The sequence below is a fragment of the Sciurus carolinensis genome, chromosome 3 (assembly GCF_902686445.1).
Source record: "Sciurus carolinensis chromosome 3, mSciCar1.2, whole genome shotgun sequence".
NCBI lineage: Eukaryota > Metazoa > Chordata > Mammalia > Rodentia > Sciuridae > Sciurus > Sciurus carolinensis.
In genome coordinates, this window is record NC_062215.1 from 109,616,308 (window position 1) to 109,634,189 (window position 17,882).

At 38.6% G+C, this 17,882-nt stretch overlaps 1 non-coding gene across 1 annotated transcript; it reads left to right on the forward strand.

Annotated features, from left to right (window-relative positions):
- The first annotated feature begins 16,617 nt into the window (after positions 1 to 16,617).
- Positions 16,618 to 16,724, forward strand: LOC124981613 (U6 spliceosomal RNA). The gene has a single exon (XR_007108102.1). It is a non-coding gene; the product is annotated as a U6 spliceosomal RNA (small nuclear RNA).
- Positions 16,725 to 17,882: the final 1,158 nt, after the last annotated feature.

A 17,882-nucleotide genomic window follows, 5' to 3' on the forward strand; every position in this document is an offset into this window, starting at 1 on the left:
GTTTCAAATTTATTTGATTGAGAATTTTACTTTGAAAAGAATACTTCACAGGACCTTTGGGAGCTGTCAAACTCTGCCCCGGGGCAGAAGATTAACTGCTCTGTGGACCAGCAGGGAGAAGCCCAGTAAATCAGAGGCCCCTTGTTTGTGGGTGTGCGGACTTACAGGTGGCAATGTAACAGGCAAGGCCTCTCTGCAGGCGCCTCGGGGACTTCACAGTTTATGGCTCAGAACGAACCATGTGAATGGAAAAAAGCATCTGAGTCCATTCTCTAAACTGCTGATTGAAAAACAGACTTGAATGGGCCTACAAAAGAAAAAGTTTCCTTGAATTATCTATCTTCTGGAAGGATCCCCAGGAAATGGTGGTCTGTGGGAGGGGAGCAGGGCTTTTGTGTCTTACTGAGAGAGCAGTCAAGTGAAGAGCAGGAAACTTGGCTCTGCCCTGGAGTGGCTGTATGTGTGTGTTGCGTGTGACTTCAAATCGTCTCAACTGTAAAATGGAGATTGTGAGAATCGAGTCAATTGTATGGAAAACAGAACTATGAACATAGTAAGCACTACACAAATACTATCTTTTATTACTGGATGTATTTGCACGTGTTGTCTATGGAGAAAAAAAATCTTTAAATGTTTTCATAAAGTATTGGAAATATTTCTTTTTTGTGGTGCTGGGGATTGAAGAATAGGAAATATTTTAATAAAGCAAATAATTATAATCTCTCTTTTCTGGGATTTAATTTTTACTAATTTTCCTTACATTTCCACACAACTGCCATCACCCTTCTTCCCTCCAGTTCCCTTCTTTGCATTTCTTTATGAAATATAATAACTCTATTGTGGCCTGGAAGGGTGAGGAATCACTTCCATCAGTGGCCTCCCAGAGCCCCATTCTCTACTTACCACCTGACTGCTCCACAGAGAGCTCACCAATTGCAGTAGAAATGAAATAAAATAATAAATGAAATGAAATGAATAATAAACAATATCTACTATTCCTCAATAGTCCCCTATATCATAGATACCCCAAAATAAAGGAAGTTGCTCTTTTCCTGTGTTTTAATTTGCAGTTAGTAACAGCAAGGAAATATGCCTTCTCATATTTATTCCTAAAGGCATAGATGTTAAAATGGAACCACGACTCTCCTTTTAAAAAAAAAATTAGGGCTGGGGTTGTGGCTCAGTGGTATAGCACTAACCTAGCATGTGTGAGGCACTGGGTTCGATTCTCAGCACCACATATAAATAAATGAATAAAATAAAGGTCTATCAACATCTAAAAAATTTTTTAAAAAATTAATGCTATTTTTCAGAGCAGTATTAGGTTCATGGCAAAATTGAGCAGAAAGTATAGTTTCCATAAAACCCTCACCCCCTCCCACACACAGACAACCTCCACAAGCACAGCATCCTTCACCAGAGCACTGCGCTCATTACACTCAGTGAAACTACATTGACTCATCCTTGTCCCCCAAAGTCCATAACTTGCATTAGGATTCCCTCTGTGCCCCCCCCCCCAATGCACAGCAATAACTGATCTCTTCCCTGTCTCTATAGTCATGACTTTTCCAGAACGCATCATAATAGTCTGTCACCATTTCAGATTAGGTTCTCTAACTTGATCTCTTGTCTTGTCACAACTTGATAGCTCATCACTTTTCTAAATTTTTATTTATTTATTTATTTATCCAAAGAGAGGGTCTCACTATATCACCCAGGCTGGCCTCAAACTTCTGGGCTCCTTCTGTCTCAGCCTCCCAAATAACTGGGACTACGGTCATGTGTCACCAGGCCTGGATACTTTATTTTGTGCCAAATAATGTTCCATCGTCTGAATCTAGTGCAGTTAACTTATTCATTCTCTGACTGAAGGACATCTTGGTTGCTTCCAAGTTTTAGCAATTATTAATAAAGATGCTATAAATATCCATGTATGATTTCAATTATTTTAAATTTATTAAAATGTGGATTTTTGGGGCACAGAATGTGGTCTATCATGGTTAATGGTCCATGAGTTTGAAAAGCACACACAATCTGCTCTTGTTGGGTGAAGTAGTCTGTAGATGTCAATTGTATCCAGTTGATCTATGGTGCTATCAAGTTCAACCATGCTCTTACTGATTTTCTGCCTCCTGGATTTGTACAATTCTGATAGAAGGAAGTTAAAACCTTCAACTGTAAAAAGTGAATTCATCTATTTATTCTTGCACTTCTATCTGTTTTTGTCTTGTGTATTTGATGCTGTTTTTAGGCTCACACATTAAGATTGTTAGATCTTCTGGGAGTATTTATTCCTTTATCATCATGCAATGCCCTTCTTTATCCCAGATTATTTTTCTTGCTCTGAGGTCTACAGTCTGAAATTAATATATGTACTTTACGTTTCTTTAGATTAGTGTTAATATGGTATTTTCTCCATCCCTTGACCTTGAATCCATGTGTCTTTATATTTAAAGTGGGTTTCCTGTACATAACATATAGTTGGTATTCTTTTTTGATTCACTCTGACAATCTCTGTTGTCCTTGTTCTCTGTTTCTGTCTTCCACACATTTTCTGCCTCTTGTGGTTTGAAATGAGCATGTTATATGATTCCATTTCCTCTTGCTCTCTTTCTCAGTCTCTCAGGTTTTTGTTTGTTTGATTGTTTGTTTGGTTGCAGGGCCAGGCATCAAACCCAGGACCTTGTGCATGCTAGGCAAGTGTGTTCTACCTTTGAGCTATATCTGCAACCCCTCCTTCACAATTTGTTGTTGTTGTTGTAGTGCTGGGAATCAAATCCCCCTTTTTCACTTTTGAAGGAAAATTTTTCAGAGTACACAATTCTAAGTTCATAGGTATTTTTTTTTCTTTTCTCTCTCTCTTTCTTTCTTTCTTCTTATTATTTTTGTATGTGACGTGTTGGGATTTTAAACCAGAGGTGCTCTATCACAGGATCTCACTAAGTTGCCCAAACTGGCTTCAAACTTATGCTCCTCCTGACTCAGCCTCCCAAGTCACTGGGATTACAGAGGTATGCAACTACACCCTGGACTGATAGTTTTTTCTTTTGACACTTAAAATACCTCACTCTACTCTCACTTGTATAATTTCTGAGAAATTGCATGTAACCCTAATTTTTGCTTCTGGATAGTTAAGGTTCCCCCCCCACTTCTTTATTTTTTTCTTTATCTTTTATTTTCCAAAATTTGAATATGATATGTCTAGATATATGTCTAGTTTTTAAAGTATTTTTCCTGATTCTGTTGTCTGAGCTTCCTGGACCTTGGTTTGGTGTCTTGAGATTAATTTTGGGAAATTTGCAATCATTATTGCTTCAAATATGGCTCTGTAGTTTTTTCTCTTCTCCTTCTGGTATTCACATTACAGGTATTTAGACCTTTTTTAGTTGTCCCATTTGCTCTGTTCTATTTCAGCCATTTTTTTTTTCCTTTTTCAGTTACAGGTATTTATACCATTATAGGTATTTATACCTTTTTAAGTTGTCCTGTACGCTCTGTTCTATTTCAGCCATTTTTTCCCTTTTCAGTTTTAGAAGTTTCTATTTTCAAGCCCAGAGATTCTTTCCTCAGCTGCATCTGATATTTAATGAGTCCATCAGAGGCATTCTTCAATTCCATCAGTGATTTTGATCTCTAGGGTTTCTTTTAGATTCTTTCTTAGATTTTCCATCTCTCTGCTTGTATTTCCCATCTGTTCTTGCTGTTGTCTACTTTTTCCATTAATCCTTTGGCATATTAATAATAATTTTTAAAAATGCTTATCAGATAATTCCAACATTCCTGCCATATCTAACTCTGGTTTTGGTACTTGTTTAGTATCTTCAAGCTGTTTTTGCCTTTTATAGGCCTTTAGTAAATTAGTGGTTAGGCATTGAGGAGGAGAAGCATCTATAGTTCTGTGACTAGGTGTCAGCCTTTTGGTGAGCCTGTGCCACTGGACTGCAAAACCTCCAGAGTTACTCATGCCCCATCTCCCTTAGGTGGGACAGGATGGCTGGAGAGAACTGGAATTGCATATTTCCCCCTCCCCATAGAGGGAGCTATAGTTGTATATTCCCTTCCTACAGCAAGGATAGGCTCTGATAAAACCCCAACAGGTGAGGCTCTGGTAAAACAGTTTCTCCTGAGGACAGGTCTTGATGAGAAGAAGAGAATGTCCTGGTGCATTTTTTTATAATATTTTTTTAGTTGTTGATGGACCTTTATTTATCTGTTTATATGTGGTGCTGAGAGTCGAACCCAGTGCCTCACACAGGCTAGACAAGTGCTCCACCACTGAACCACAAGCCCAGCCCATCTGGTACAATTTTAAATGTTTGCTTTTCCCCTCCTCCTGCCAGAAACATGAGGAAACTTTTCACTGGTTTCATCAGAACACAGTAGAGCTCCCACAGGTAAATTCACAAAAGCATGGCATCTCCTCCATGATTGGGTCTCCTGAGAGTTTTTGCCTCTCAGACTTGAAGACACTGAGTTTCAAGCAATTCTTCAATTACAGTTCAGGTTTTCCCAGCCCAGCACTGGTTCCTGCTCCTGAGTTTCTGCTTAGGTAAGTTGTGATTCTCTGATTCTTCCTGACTATTGCTTCAGTTTGGGAGGTAGCAATACCCTGTGACCTCACTTATATGATGGATCTAAGAACAGTTGCTTTGTTTGTTCGTTTTTTCAGTTTATTTGACTTTTTACTTATTGTTATGATAGAGTTGCAACTTTTGAGCTCCTTATGCATCACACAATAATTGTAAGACATTTTCTAATTATATGTCAAACATATAAAAAAAAGTAGAGAATTAGTCTAACAAACCCCCATATATTCGGTACCCAGATTCAACCATTGTTGTTTGCCATAGTTACTCCTGTTTTTGCATTGTTTTACTTAATTATCTTAAATAAAATTATACAAAGCATAACCTTTTCCCTTCTTATACTTTTTTTTAAAGGTCACTTGATCAAAATAAAATACAGATGCCAAATAATTCAACAGTTTAAACTATACAATTTAGTGTATTTTTGTTAAATCACAGATATGCATATATATCACCACAATGAATTTTAAAACATTTTCATCACCCTAAAAGAAAACTTAAACCCATCAGTTGTTACTCTCCACTTTCCTCTACACTCCGCAACCCTAGGAATTGCTAATCTACTCTCTGGTCTCTACTGCAGATTTACCTATTCTGGACATTTAATATAAATAGAATCTTAAATTCTCTTAGGAAGTCTTTTATGACTGACTTCTACTTAGCATAACTTTTTCACGACTCTTCCATGTCATAGTATGAATCAAAACTTCGTTCCTTTTTATGGCTGAATTATATCTATTTCGGGGGTATACCATTTTTTATTTAGCCATTTATATACTGATGGATATTTGGCTACTATGAATAATGTTATCAACATTCATCTATAAGTAACATGGCATTTTTCTCCTTAACATTTTTTATATTCATCTCTAGGAAGTAAGGATGTTTTCCCACATAGCCACAATACCATAAAAATTAACAATCATTTGATAATCTACTCAAGATGTAAATTTCCCCAGTTTCCTTCAAAATGTCTTTTACAGTTTATTCAAGTCAGGAATCACTCAATACAGTGCTTCAATCTATTGTATTTGGTTGTATGCCTTTGGGTAAAAGAGCACCACTTGTAACTCCTACTTTATTGACTGATAGGTAGATCAATTGACTGACGCTGGGGGTCAAACCGAGGGCTGCCCCTGAGCTATACCTCCAGCCACCGAGATTAGCTTTATGAAAAGCCACCATCCTCCTTTAAATCATCTTCTGACAGTCATAGAAAAAACAAATAAACAAACAAACAAAACCCCCAGCAAACCAGGTTTACAACAGCCTTATCTAGCACACTCATTCACTATTTGTCAGTGTGTTTGAAGTTCAGTATACAAAATAAACACAAAGTTCTTTTTCTTTCTTTTCTTTCTTTATTTAGTACTGGGGATTGAACCCAGGAGGGCACTTTACCACTGAGCTACATCCTCAGTTCCTTTTTATTTTTTATTTGAGACAGGGTCTTGCTAAATTGCTTAGGGCCTCACTAAATTGCTGAAGTTAGCCTCAAACTTGCAATCCTCCTGCCTGAGCCTCCTGAGTTTCTGGGATTACAGGTTTGCACCATTGCACCCAGCCAACTTTATTGTTCTCCACTGAACTTAACTTCTGCTTTGAGCCCCATCATTGTTCTACTAAGTGGTGGAAGTTTTGTTGTAGTCATATTGGGGTCTCAATTCCATCTCTCCCCAGGATAATGTCCAAGTTCCCAAGGGTTTACAGAGTGTGGATGTGGATGGATGCATGGGTCATAGGTCCTTAGTTTGCTGTATTTCCATGGTGCCACTGGGATACCCATAATGCCCTCTGCCCACTCATCTCATCCAGACCAGTGCTGACTTTCCTCTCAGCCTAGAACAAGGTTTCCTTAGGTCAAGTGACTGGTTCTTGTCTATAATATTCCTGAATATACAAGAAAGATGCTGTGACTCTAGTTTTCAGCTGTGGGTTTAGAAATTCCATGACACATTTTCAGTCTGTCAAGACCTCACTGTCTAATATGGTCTCCAACTACATATGCCTACCCAATACCTTGATTTAAATATGTGTAGCCCAAATTGAGATGTGTTGTGACTCTAACATACATTCCAGGTTTTTTGTTCATTTGTTTTATACTGGGGATTGAACCCAGGGGCACGTAAACACTGAGTCACATCCCAGCCCTTTTTCTTTTTTATTTTGAGACAAGTTCTCACTAAATTGCTTAGGGTCTTCCTAAGTTTCTGAAGCTGGTCTCCAACTGCGGTCCCCTACCTCAGTCTTCTGAGTCACTGGGATTACAAGTATGGGCTTAGTCACATCCCAGATTTTGAAGACTTAATACAAAGAATGCAAAGTATGCCATTAGTAATTTTCATGTTGTTTACATGCTGAAATGATATTTTGGATATATTGCATTAAATAAAATGTACCATTAAAATTAATTTCACCTCTCTCTTTTACTTTGACGTGGCTACTAGAACATTGAAAACTACATATGTAGCTCAAATGTCTCTACTAAACAGTATGCTGGTCTATATTTTCTATGCTGTCGTTTCTCTCTGGCAGGAGTTCTGCTACTTATCAATTCTATGAGCTCTGAATGGGGATCAGCAGGGTGGAAGGTCATGTCTTCACTCTGTTCTTGGGAATGATGCACTAGTGTCCCGTTTTCTTCCTTTACTTCAACTCTTCCCATATTTTCTCAGGGAGTAGGTAATCCTGCTTTTCAGACAATCTTCCAAATCTGTTCTTTACACCTGAACTTTTGAAAGTCAAAAGCCAAGAAATTGACTCTAGTTATACTGTGTTATTCTTACATGGAAGCAGTCCAAACAGAATACCCTAACTGCTTTCAGAATGGGAAGATACTACAGAGAAGTAGGAAGTTTGAGTGAAAGCTGTATCAGGTATTACACCAAAACATCACCCATTACCCATCATTCTACAAGCATGTTTTCCACTATAATTGTGTCAATTACTATGCTAGAATCTGGGGTACCAAGATGAATAACACTCAAATCTTGATGTCCCAAAGTATAGGCATGATTTAAGTATGCAGGTGAAATGAAATGTTAATGACATTGCTGCTAAAATCTGTTCAAGACAGAGTAGCATACGAGTAAAGCCCTAGACTGGGCAATTCTGCAAGGGGGTGAAATGCAAGTCAAAGCACTGTTGAGACTGAAAAGTGCTATGGAAAACAAATACTTTATTGTGGCCTGTTTTTGTGCCTCTGAGTCACTTAACCTTTCTGAGTTCCAGTTTCTAGACTAAGAATAATGTGGACATTTTGATGCATACTTTATTTATTTATTTATTTATTGTACTGGATATTGAATCCAGAGGCATGGAGTTGTATCCCAAGCCCTTTTTCTTTTTTATTTTAAGACAGAATCTTTCTAGTTGCTTAGGCTAGTCTTGAACTTCTAATCCTCCTGTCTCAGCTTCCTGGTAACCAGGATTTCAGGTGTGTATAATGGCACCCACCTCGAGTCCCCAGTTTTTTTAAAAATATTTTTAGTTAGCAGTGTACCTATATTTATTTATATGCAGTGTTAAAAAGCAAACCCATTGCCTCACACATGCTAGGCAAGTGCTCTATCACTGAGCTACAACCCCAGCCCTCCAGCTCCAATTTTTAATAAAATGAACCACTATTATCACTATTATCAGGAAATTTTTCTTTTTTCTTTTTTTTTTTTTTGCGGTACTGGGGATCGAATTCAGGGCTTTGTGCTTGCGAGGCAAGCACTCTACCAGCTGAGCTATCTCCCCAGCCCAGGAAATTTTTCTTATTAGTGACCTATTTTATTTTCTCCTGATTCATTGAATCCAACCATTTTTAACTTGGCTTACACCATCTTATCCAAAGGTCTCCAATGGACTCCCCCTTTCTACAGTCAATGATCTCTAATTCTTACCTGACTTGATTTCTGTACAGCATAATAGCTCTTAAAATTTTTGAAAATCATTTTTAAATTATAGAAATACTACAAAATATTCTTTAAAAAGCATCTACAATGCCACAGAATAACACAACTAAAACTTTTTTTGACATATTTCTTGCTAGTCTTTTTACTTAAGCATATTTTTTACACCCTTATGGCATGAATGAGCATCCAGTTTTGGATTCACTACCTCCTTCTTGAAATTCTCTTTATTTCCTGGTTTTTCCATAATTCACCCATCTCACAAACTTGAAAACATGAGAAGGAACCCTGTTTCTGATTAAATCAGTTCCAGAGAAAGTAACTGCCACAGTAATATGCAGAAAATTTTCCTAAAGTGCTTGTTAAAATTCAGATGACTGGAACCCAATCTACCCCCTCACAAACATTCTATTTCACTAGGCTTCGTCCTATTTCCTGACTTCTGCAGCATATGGTCCAAAGACCTTACTAAGAAACCTGCTGCACACACATCCCTATCCCTTCCTGCAACCAACAACCAACCAACTAAGAAACCAGGAAACTCCAACCAGTTTTTCCTAATCATCAGATTCCCTCGAAGTGGTCTACATTTCTGCATATTCTTTAAGCACTCTGAGTGATTCTGAAGAGCTGCTGCCATAACCACACTACTCTATTTGCATTTTCCTGAACACAGGATTCGTTTTCACGTCTCAGATCCTTTGTGCCTTTCCCTTTGCCTGGATTTCCAGTCCTCCTCACGTTCATCCTTGAAGTCCAGGTCAAAGACCTTCTCCTCTGTAAAACCATCACAGAGGTTTCTCTTTTACCTCGTGTATTTTTCAATGCCATACACAAATTAGAGTTAGTCATTTAAATGTCTGTGTCTTCAGGCTGGGTGATGAGCTACTCATATGATGTGTACTGGATATACTGTGTTAGTTATTTATTTCTGAGTAACAAATTACCTAAAAACTTATTGGCTTAGAACAATAATAAATATTTGTTAATTCATAGTTTCTGTGGTTCAGAAATTTGGAGTCAGCTTAATTGGGTGATTCAACATCAAAGTTTCTCATCAAGTTGCAGTCAAGATATAAGCCAGGGGGCTGGGGTTGTGGCTCAGTGGTAGAGCGCTGGCCTAGCATGTGGGCGGCACTGGGTTTGATTCTCAGCACTGCATACAAATAAATAAGATAAAGGTCCATCGACAACTTTAAAAAAAATTTTTTTTAATGAAGGCCAGGACTGTAGTGATCTGAAGATTTGACTCAGACTAGAAATTTTTCTTTCAAGATGGTGCACTCAAATAGCTGGCAAGTTGGTACAAGCTGATAGCCTCAGTTCCTCTTCATAGAGCTGCTCCCAGGTCTTCGCAATATGGTGGCTTACTTCCTGTAGAGCAAGTACACAAGAGAAAAATATTGGAAGCTCAATGTCTCTTATGACCTAGCCCTGGAGGTCCCACATTCAGCAGTATTCCATTGATCCGACAAGCTAGTCCTGACTCAGTATAGGAGAGGATAATGCCAGAATGTAAAAATTTTTTTTAAAATGTAAATGTTAGGGTCTGGGGGATGAAGTTCAGTGGTAGAGCACTTGCCTAGCAGGCACAAAGCCCTGGGTTCAATCCCCACTGCCATTTTTTTAGAAAAAGAGGTAAGTTTTAAAAGCTTCTTTTTTTTTTTTTTTTTGCAGTGCTGGGGATCGAACCCAGGAAATTGTGCTTACAAGGCAAGCACTCTACTGACTGAGCTATCTCCCCCAGCCCAAAAACTCCTTTTTATTTAAGTTATTTTAAAATGGATTACTATAATCTGCAACCAAGTTAGCCCCAATAAATCAGCAGAATCCATATCTTATTCCTCATGAATTTCCTAGTACAGTTACACATTACCTAATAACATTTTGGTCAATGATGTACCACATATATGACAGTGGTCCCTTAAGATTATATGGTCTAGAAGCTGGGTGCAGTGGCTCATGCCTATAATCCCAGTTGGCTCCAGAGGCTGAGGCAGGAGCATTGCCAGTTCAAAACCAAGCCAGTCTCAGCATTTAGCAAGGCCCTAAGCAACTCAGCGAGAACCTATCTCTAAAATAAAATATCAAAAAGGGATAAGGATGTGGCTCAGTGTTTAAGTACCACTGGGTTCGATCACCAGTACCGGCCCCCAGGAGAAGATTATATGGCCTAGTGGTGTCATAACCATCTTAGTTTGTGCTAGTTCACTCTGTGATATTCATACAGTGACAAAATTACCCATAACACATTTCTCAGAACTTGTTCCCATCAATAAACTATGTATGACTGTACTCAATTCAAGTTTGACGAAAACATTCTTTAATTATTATATTTTACATACAAAAGCAATCTGACACATGCAAACTTTGAGGATTATTTAAAGAATTGGCAGCTTGCTGAGATACTAAATTACAAGAACCCTAAAAAAGTTAGAACCTCCAAAAGTTTGGGAATCTGGCAGCACCCAAAACCATTATGTTATTCTACTGTGCAAAGGATAATCTTCCCAGAGTTCTTTGTGGTGTGGTTGAATGAGAATACAGAGATGGGCCAAACAAACAGGACCACTGTGGATGGGCACCATGTTGCTCAGTGACAGGAAAATATAAAGATACCCTGTGAGTGAACCTCCAAACACTTGCCATGAAGTATGTGGGTAAAATCCTGGTGCAGGTTGCAGAAATTAGAGTAAATGACTGAAGGACATTTATAGAATGATGGATGTGGGCTGGTGGTTTCTGTCCCTTTTAAGAACCACTCTGAGAGGAACCTGCAAAGAAAAGAGCAGATTTACAGCTGCACGTGAAGAGTTCACCAAATAACCATGCTAATAATTAGATTACCCCGTCTTTTGCCTTCGCTGAGGGCCTGAGAGCAGCAGAGAAAAATATGAGTGTTTTGCCGTGACTTAGGTCAACAACTTGATACATGTAAATAGTTTTTCTAATATAGGGGATTATAGGGAGTTATTAGAGAAAATCAAATATAGAAGAGAGACACAAGTTGCCTGTCTTTTTCTTTAAAGCCTCCTGAAATTCAGCAGCTTTGTCATGTCTAGGAAAGCTGTTATACACATCATCAACCAAGTGACAGGTCTTTATTTTTAATTCATCACAGAAACCCTGCTGCCCAAATGATGCTTGACAGAAAAATCTCATGTTGGTAAGGGGCTTTTCAGAAGCTAAGGAAAACCTCAGAATTCCTTAGTCTTCCCCTGGGCTTTTCTGGCAATTTCAGTTTTATTTAACCCTATATACTCCTGTGGTGGTTCTCAGCCACATACCTATTGCTATTTTTCAGAAAGGAAACCTGGTATCTAAGATAGGTACAGCCTTGATTCCAGAGTCAGACTGCCTGGATTAAAATCATCACTTCCCTAATTACTGGATCTATGTGATCTAGGACAGGTCACATTTTGTGCCTCAATTTCTTCGTCAGTAAGTTAAGGATAATAATATGCTAATAAGATGGGTGGTGCTCACCTCTAATCCCAGCAACTCAGGAGGCTGAGGCAGGAGGATTGAGAGTTCAAAGCCAATCTCAGCAAATTAGTGAGGCACTTAGCAACTCAGTGAGACCCTGTCTCTAAATAAAATATAAAAAAGGGCTAGGAATGTGATTCAATGTTTTAGCGCCCCTGGGTTCCATCCCCAGTAACAAATAATAATAATAATGTGCTAATAATATCTACTCTTAGAGTTGTGCTTTAGAACAGTGCCTGATGTACAGTAAGCCCTATATAATTTTTATATTATTACTCTTATGACTAAATAGACAAAATCACACTTCTCTCTATGAATCGTTCTTGAATCTTCATCATTGCATTTTTTTTTCCTATATGACCCCCTTTCTTCTTCTTCTTTTTCATTCATTAAGTACATCTCATGATAACTATTTATAGACCAAAAGTTAACTGGTCCAAGCAAGTTTGGTGATGCACAATTGTCAGCGTCTTTGTGGGGCCTCTGACAATTCCAATCACTCAAGTCTGACCTTCTTGACCACCAGAGTCCACTGAGTAATGAAGCCAAAAAAATGAGCCTTGCTCTGAATTCCACGTTCCAACACTGAGGAACAAACAGGCCCAAGAATCAGGCAAGCCATCCATACAAGCTCCATGTGCTTGAGGCTCTCTGGCCAGAATCTTGAATAAAATAGTCACTTGAACCAGGCACCACCATGTGTTAAAGCAGGATCCAGCAGATCAGCTGACTGCATCCTGCACTAAGAGGCAGGCACAATACTAAACACAAACCCAGGCCTAGAACACCATCTGAGCTCACCCGAAACCAACACACCATACACATAAGAGTGAGGTGACTGTAGAACATGTACCTCAACAATCATGCATCTCACCAGCAAAACATTATTTCTAACATCTGTTCTGCCAAATACTAAATTTTCTCATGAAAATTCAGAAAAGAGTAGTCGAAAGAGCTACAGTAGTGAGAGATTACATGTTTGAGATCCTGATTAGAGCCTTTGACTGCTAACAAGCCACCCCCTGCAGTATAGATTCCCCATTAGAAATGTTAATTAACAATTCCTAGGGTGAAAGTTAAAACTGACTTTTAAAGCCCGCATACATATCTTGCTGTCTGAACTAAAGTATTAAAATTATGAAAATAATTGCCTAATGTTGGTAAAACCCTCAAATCACTTGATATTTTCTTTTTTTAGGTACATCCTACCTATTGATTTGATTTTAAAAAACATTCCTAGGTTCCTCATTAAAAATGAATAATTAAAACAACATCAGCTGCTAAAATGCTGTTTGCAAGGAACCTTCACAGTTCTTGATTTTAAAATCATTGAAAAATGTGTTTTCAGACGCGTGGGTGGCTTGGAAGTAATTTTACATGTGACTCAGGCACATCGAGGTGACACTAACTAGAGTCCTCTAATACCAGGCTTATCAGTGGGAAGTGGTGCTCAAAGAATAGATTTTTGATGAAACAAGTGGAATTTCAGAATTTAAGTACCAATGTATTGACATTGAAGATCTTTTTAATTTTTGTTGCCTATAAAAAACAAATTTTTGGTTTCTGGTGCAACATCTGAGTAGCCAACACTAAAACAGAGTTCATAGGCATGTTTATTTGGGACACACCTCACCCCTTTGCTTTTGAAATTGAGCTCAAACTAGGCCACAGCAGGCAAAATATTAGAAGAAAATATAGATATTTATTTTTAGTGTCCTCAATGATACAAAAGTTTGGATCCAGTTAATTGCAAGAAAGGTGGCAAGAAGAGCGCAGCATTTTTCGCTGGATAAGTGAGAAAAGGTTAAAAGGAAGAAAGAGTAAGAAGGTCAATTGTTGAAGACAGCCTGTGTCTAGTCTGAAGTGGATGGTGTGTCACTAAACCTTTGAACTGGAGTGTTTGATTTTGGTTTTTGGTGTTGTGCTGTTAGGGGAAATGAAGAACTTCTGTGATACTAATGAGTAGCCATTCATTTGGAGTGTAAGCATGAAACTGTGCTCCCAGCTTCCTCCTGGGGAATCCCTGATTTGCTCTAGGTAGTGGGCTTCCTTGATATCTTAACAAGTCCAGCCAATTCTGTCACTTCCCTGTCCCATATATAATGCTCAATCCTATTCATTTTCTTCTATTCACTTTTAATTTCCAATCAAGCAGACAAAACATCAATGTCAGATGATTCAAAGTGTTCTCTTCCTCCCACCCACCCCAGTACAAGTCAGTCTGGTCCGGGTGGGGTGAGAGACAAGTCTATTCTAACATGGCCATCTTTTCCTTCTCTCCCAAAGGATCAGCCTAGGTGTGGAAGATGAAATGAGAAGTGGGGGGATCTCTTTACCTAACTCTTCTAGACAGGGTGGACAGTGAGGATACTGCTGCCCCAATAATTCCTGCAGACCTTCCTCACCCTCTGTAGCTACCATGTTGTTACACAGCTCCCCCACCTCTCCAGTGCTCCAAGACTTTCCCTGACACTGCTCTGACCAGCTCTAACGCTCAAGGACACATCCATTATCACGGAAAATAGTTTCAACATCTTCCTGAAGCTGGTTCAGACACATCCTTTGCTGACTTACACTCACTAAATTGGTCAGTTCCATTCTCCCGTTCCCACATTTTCTGCACCCCTTTGAGAATCAAGTGTCAACTCTGGGGCTCAAGTCAACAAACATGGTTTTTTGATTTTGCTTGTTGTGTTTATTTTTTAACTTTTTATAATGGAAATTTCCAAACATAAATAAAAGTAAAAAGAAGAATATGATAGCGGGCTGGGATTGTGGCTCAGTGGTAGAGCACTTGCCTAGCATGCATGAGGCACCGGGTTCGATCCTCAGCACCACATAAAAATGAATGAATAAATACAATAAAGATATTATGTCCATATGCAACTAAAAAATATTGAAAAAAAGAGAATATGATAAACTGACATGTGCCCACTGCTCAACTTAACAGTTATCAATTCAAGGCCCATCTTGTTTATCTATGTCCCTGCCTACTTCCCCTTCCATGTAGCCAAAGTATGCAAACTCTTTTTGTTATTTTAAACATAGCTTCAATACCATCAACTTACCTATAAAATGAATAACTATTTCTTGGTTATCATTAAATTTCCAGTATGTATTCAAATTTATCCAATTGCCTCAAAATTTAGGATCCTGACAAGGTTCATAGACTATATTTGAAACATCATTTGTATGACTCAGAGTACATTATGTTGTGCCGTGGTAGTAGAAAAATCCAAAATCTCAGTGACCTACAACAGTTTGGCTCTTTTCCTGCTCACATGAATTTCCATTATGAGTCACCTCCACATCCTCTACACTCCTGGACCTGGGCTAAAAGAACTAGTCCTTGTTTGGGATATGCCTACTTCCTGGCAGATGGAAATGAGGAATGCTTGAAACACATAATGACTTTAAAGCTCCTGCCCAGAATTAGCACCCATCACATCTGCTCACAGTTCACAGGCAAATCACATAACCAAACCTGAGGCCAGGGAAGTATAATTATCCCACAGGAGACAGCAGCCAACTTTGGGAATAAGACAACCTATTTACCTCTCAAGTCTCTTAATTTAGAGGTTCCCCTTCTCATTGTTTCTTCTTTCAATTTATTAGTCAAAGAAATTGGGTCACTTGTGCTATATAGGATATCCTAGATTCTGGATTTTGCTGAGTACATCCCTGAGGTATGTTTGTTTAGCATGTTCCTCTGTCACTTCTAGTTCTTCTAAACTGGTAATGAAATCTAGAGGCATAAAGGGATTCAGGAAAATATTATGACTACTAGATATTTGCTTTACCATGTGATGTTATTCAAAAATTCAAATTTTTGCTAGGTATAGTGGTACACACTTTAAATCCCAGCTACTCAGGAGGCTGAGGCAGGAGGAGCACAAGTGAGGTCAACCTCAGTAACTTAGTGAGATCCTATCTCAAAATAAAAAATTAAAAGGGCTGAGATATAACTCAGTAGTAGAGAACCCCTCGTTCATTACACAGTTTATTATACACACACACACACACACACACACACACACCAAAAAAAAAAAAAAAAAAAAAGAATTAAAATTTTTAGCAAGGATACTTTCTAGATAGTCTTGTGGATTGTACCAGTTATCTCTTGCTGTGTAACATATCATCTTCAAATGTGATATCTTAAAACAACAACAGTCCTGTATTACCTCATAGTTTCTCTGAGTCAGGAATTCTGACAGAGCACAGAGAGATGACTTATCTCTACTTTATGATTTCTAGGATTTTAACTTGAAAAACTCAGAGACTGGGGGACTGAAATCATCTGACTGTTTGGAACTGTGTCCCAGGTTGTCTCCTCACTTGGTTAGCAAGTTGGTATTAGTCCTTTTCCATGTGGGACTGTTCACTGGACTACTTGAGCATCTGAGGATGGTAGCTGACTTCCCTCAGAGCAACTGATCCAAAGACTGGAACAGTAGTGTCTTTTATGACCTAGTTTTACAGTTCATACACTGGCACTTCCACTGGGCACAGAATTAGCCCTTAACCAAAAAGAGAAAAATCTACACAAATTCATGAATACTAGGAGAGAAGAGTCACTGGGAGCCATCTTGGAGGCTGACTCCTCTACAGAGCAAATGGTTTTCTTATGTCAAAAAAAGAAAAGAAGGGTGCTCGCTTCGGCAGCACATATACTAAAATTGGAACGATACAGAGAAGATTAGCATGGCCCCTGCGCAAGGATGACACGCAAATTCGTGAAGCGTTCCATATTTTTCGTACATCTTATAGAAGAAAAAGTAGGTCCAGAGCTTCAACATGTCGGCTTAGGACCAGACTTCTTCAACAGGACTCCCGTAGCACAAGAAATAAAAGCAAGAATCAATAACTGGGATAGATTCAAACTAAAAAGCTTTCTCTCAGCAAAGGAAACTATCAGCAATGCAAAGAAAGAGCCTACAGAGTGGGAGAAAATCTTTGCCAATCATACTTCAGATAGAGCACTAATCTCCAGAATCTATAAAGAACTCAAAAAACTCTACACCAAGAATGCAAATAATCCAATCAACAAATGGGCTAAGGAAATGAATAGACACTTCACAGAAGAAGATCTACAAGCAATCAACAAACATATGGAAAAATGTTCAACATCTCTAGTAATAAGAGAAATGCAGATCAAAACTACCCTAAGATTCCATCTCACCCCAATTAGAATGGCGATTATCAAGAATACAAGCAACAACAGGTGTTGGCGAGGATGTGGGGAGAAAGGTACACTCATACATTGCTGGTGGGGTTGCAAATTAGTGCAGCCACTCTGGAAAGCAGTGTGGAGACTCCTTAGAAAACTTGGAATGGAACCACCATTTGACCCAAGCTATCCCACTCCTTGGCCTATATCCAAAGGACTTAAAATCAGCATATTACAGAGATACAGCCACATCAATGTTCATAGCTGCTCAGTTCACAATAGCCAGATTGTGGAACCAACCTAGATGTCCTTCAATTGATGAATGGATAAAGAAACTGTGGTATATATATATATATATATATATATATATATATATATACAATGGAATATTACTCAGCCATAAAGAATGATAAAATTATGGCATTTGCAGGCAAATGGATGAAATTGGAGAATATCATGCTAAGTGAGATAAGCCAATCTCAAAAAAACAAAGGACGAATGATATCGCTAATAAGTGGATGATGACACATAATGGGAGGTGGGAGGGGTTAGTGTTAGGGTTAGAGTTAGGGTGGGGGGGTCAAGAATGGAGGAAGGAAGGACTGTATAGAGGGAAAAGAGGGGTGGGAGGGGTGGGGGGGAAGGGAAAAAAATAACAAAATGAATCAAACAGCATTACCCTATGTAAATTTATGATTACACAAATGGTATGCCTTTACGCCATGTACAAACAGAGAAACAACA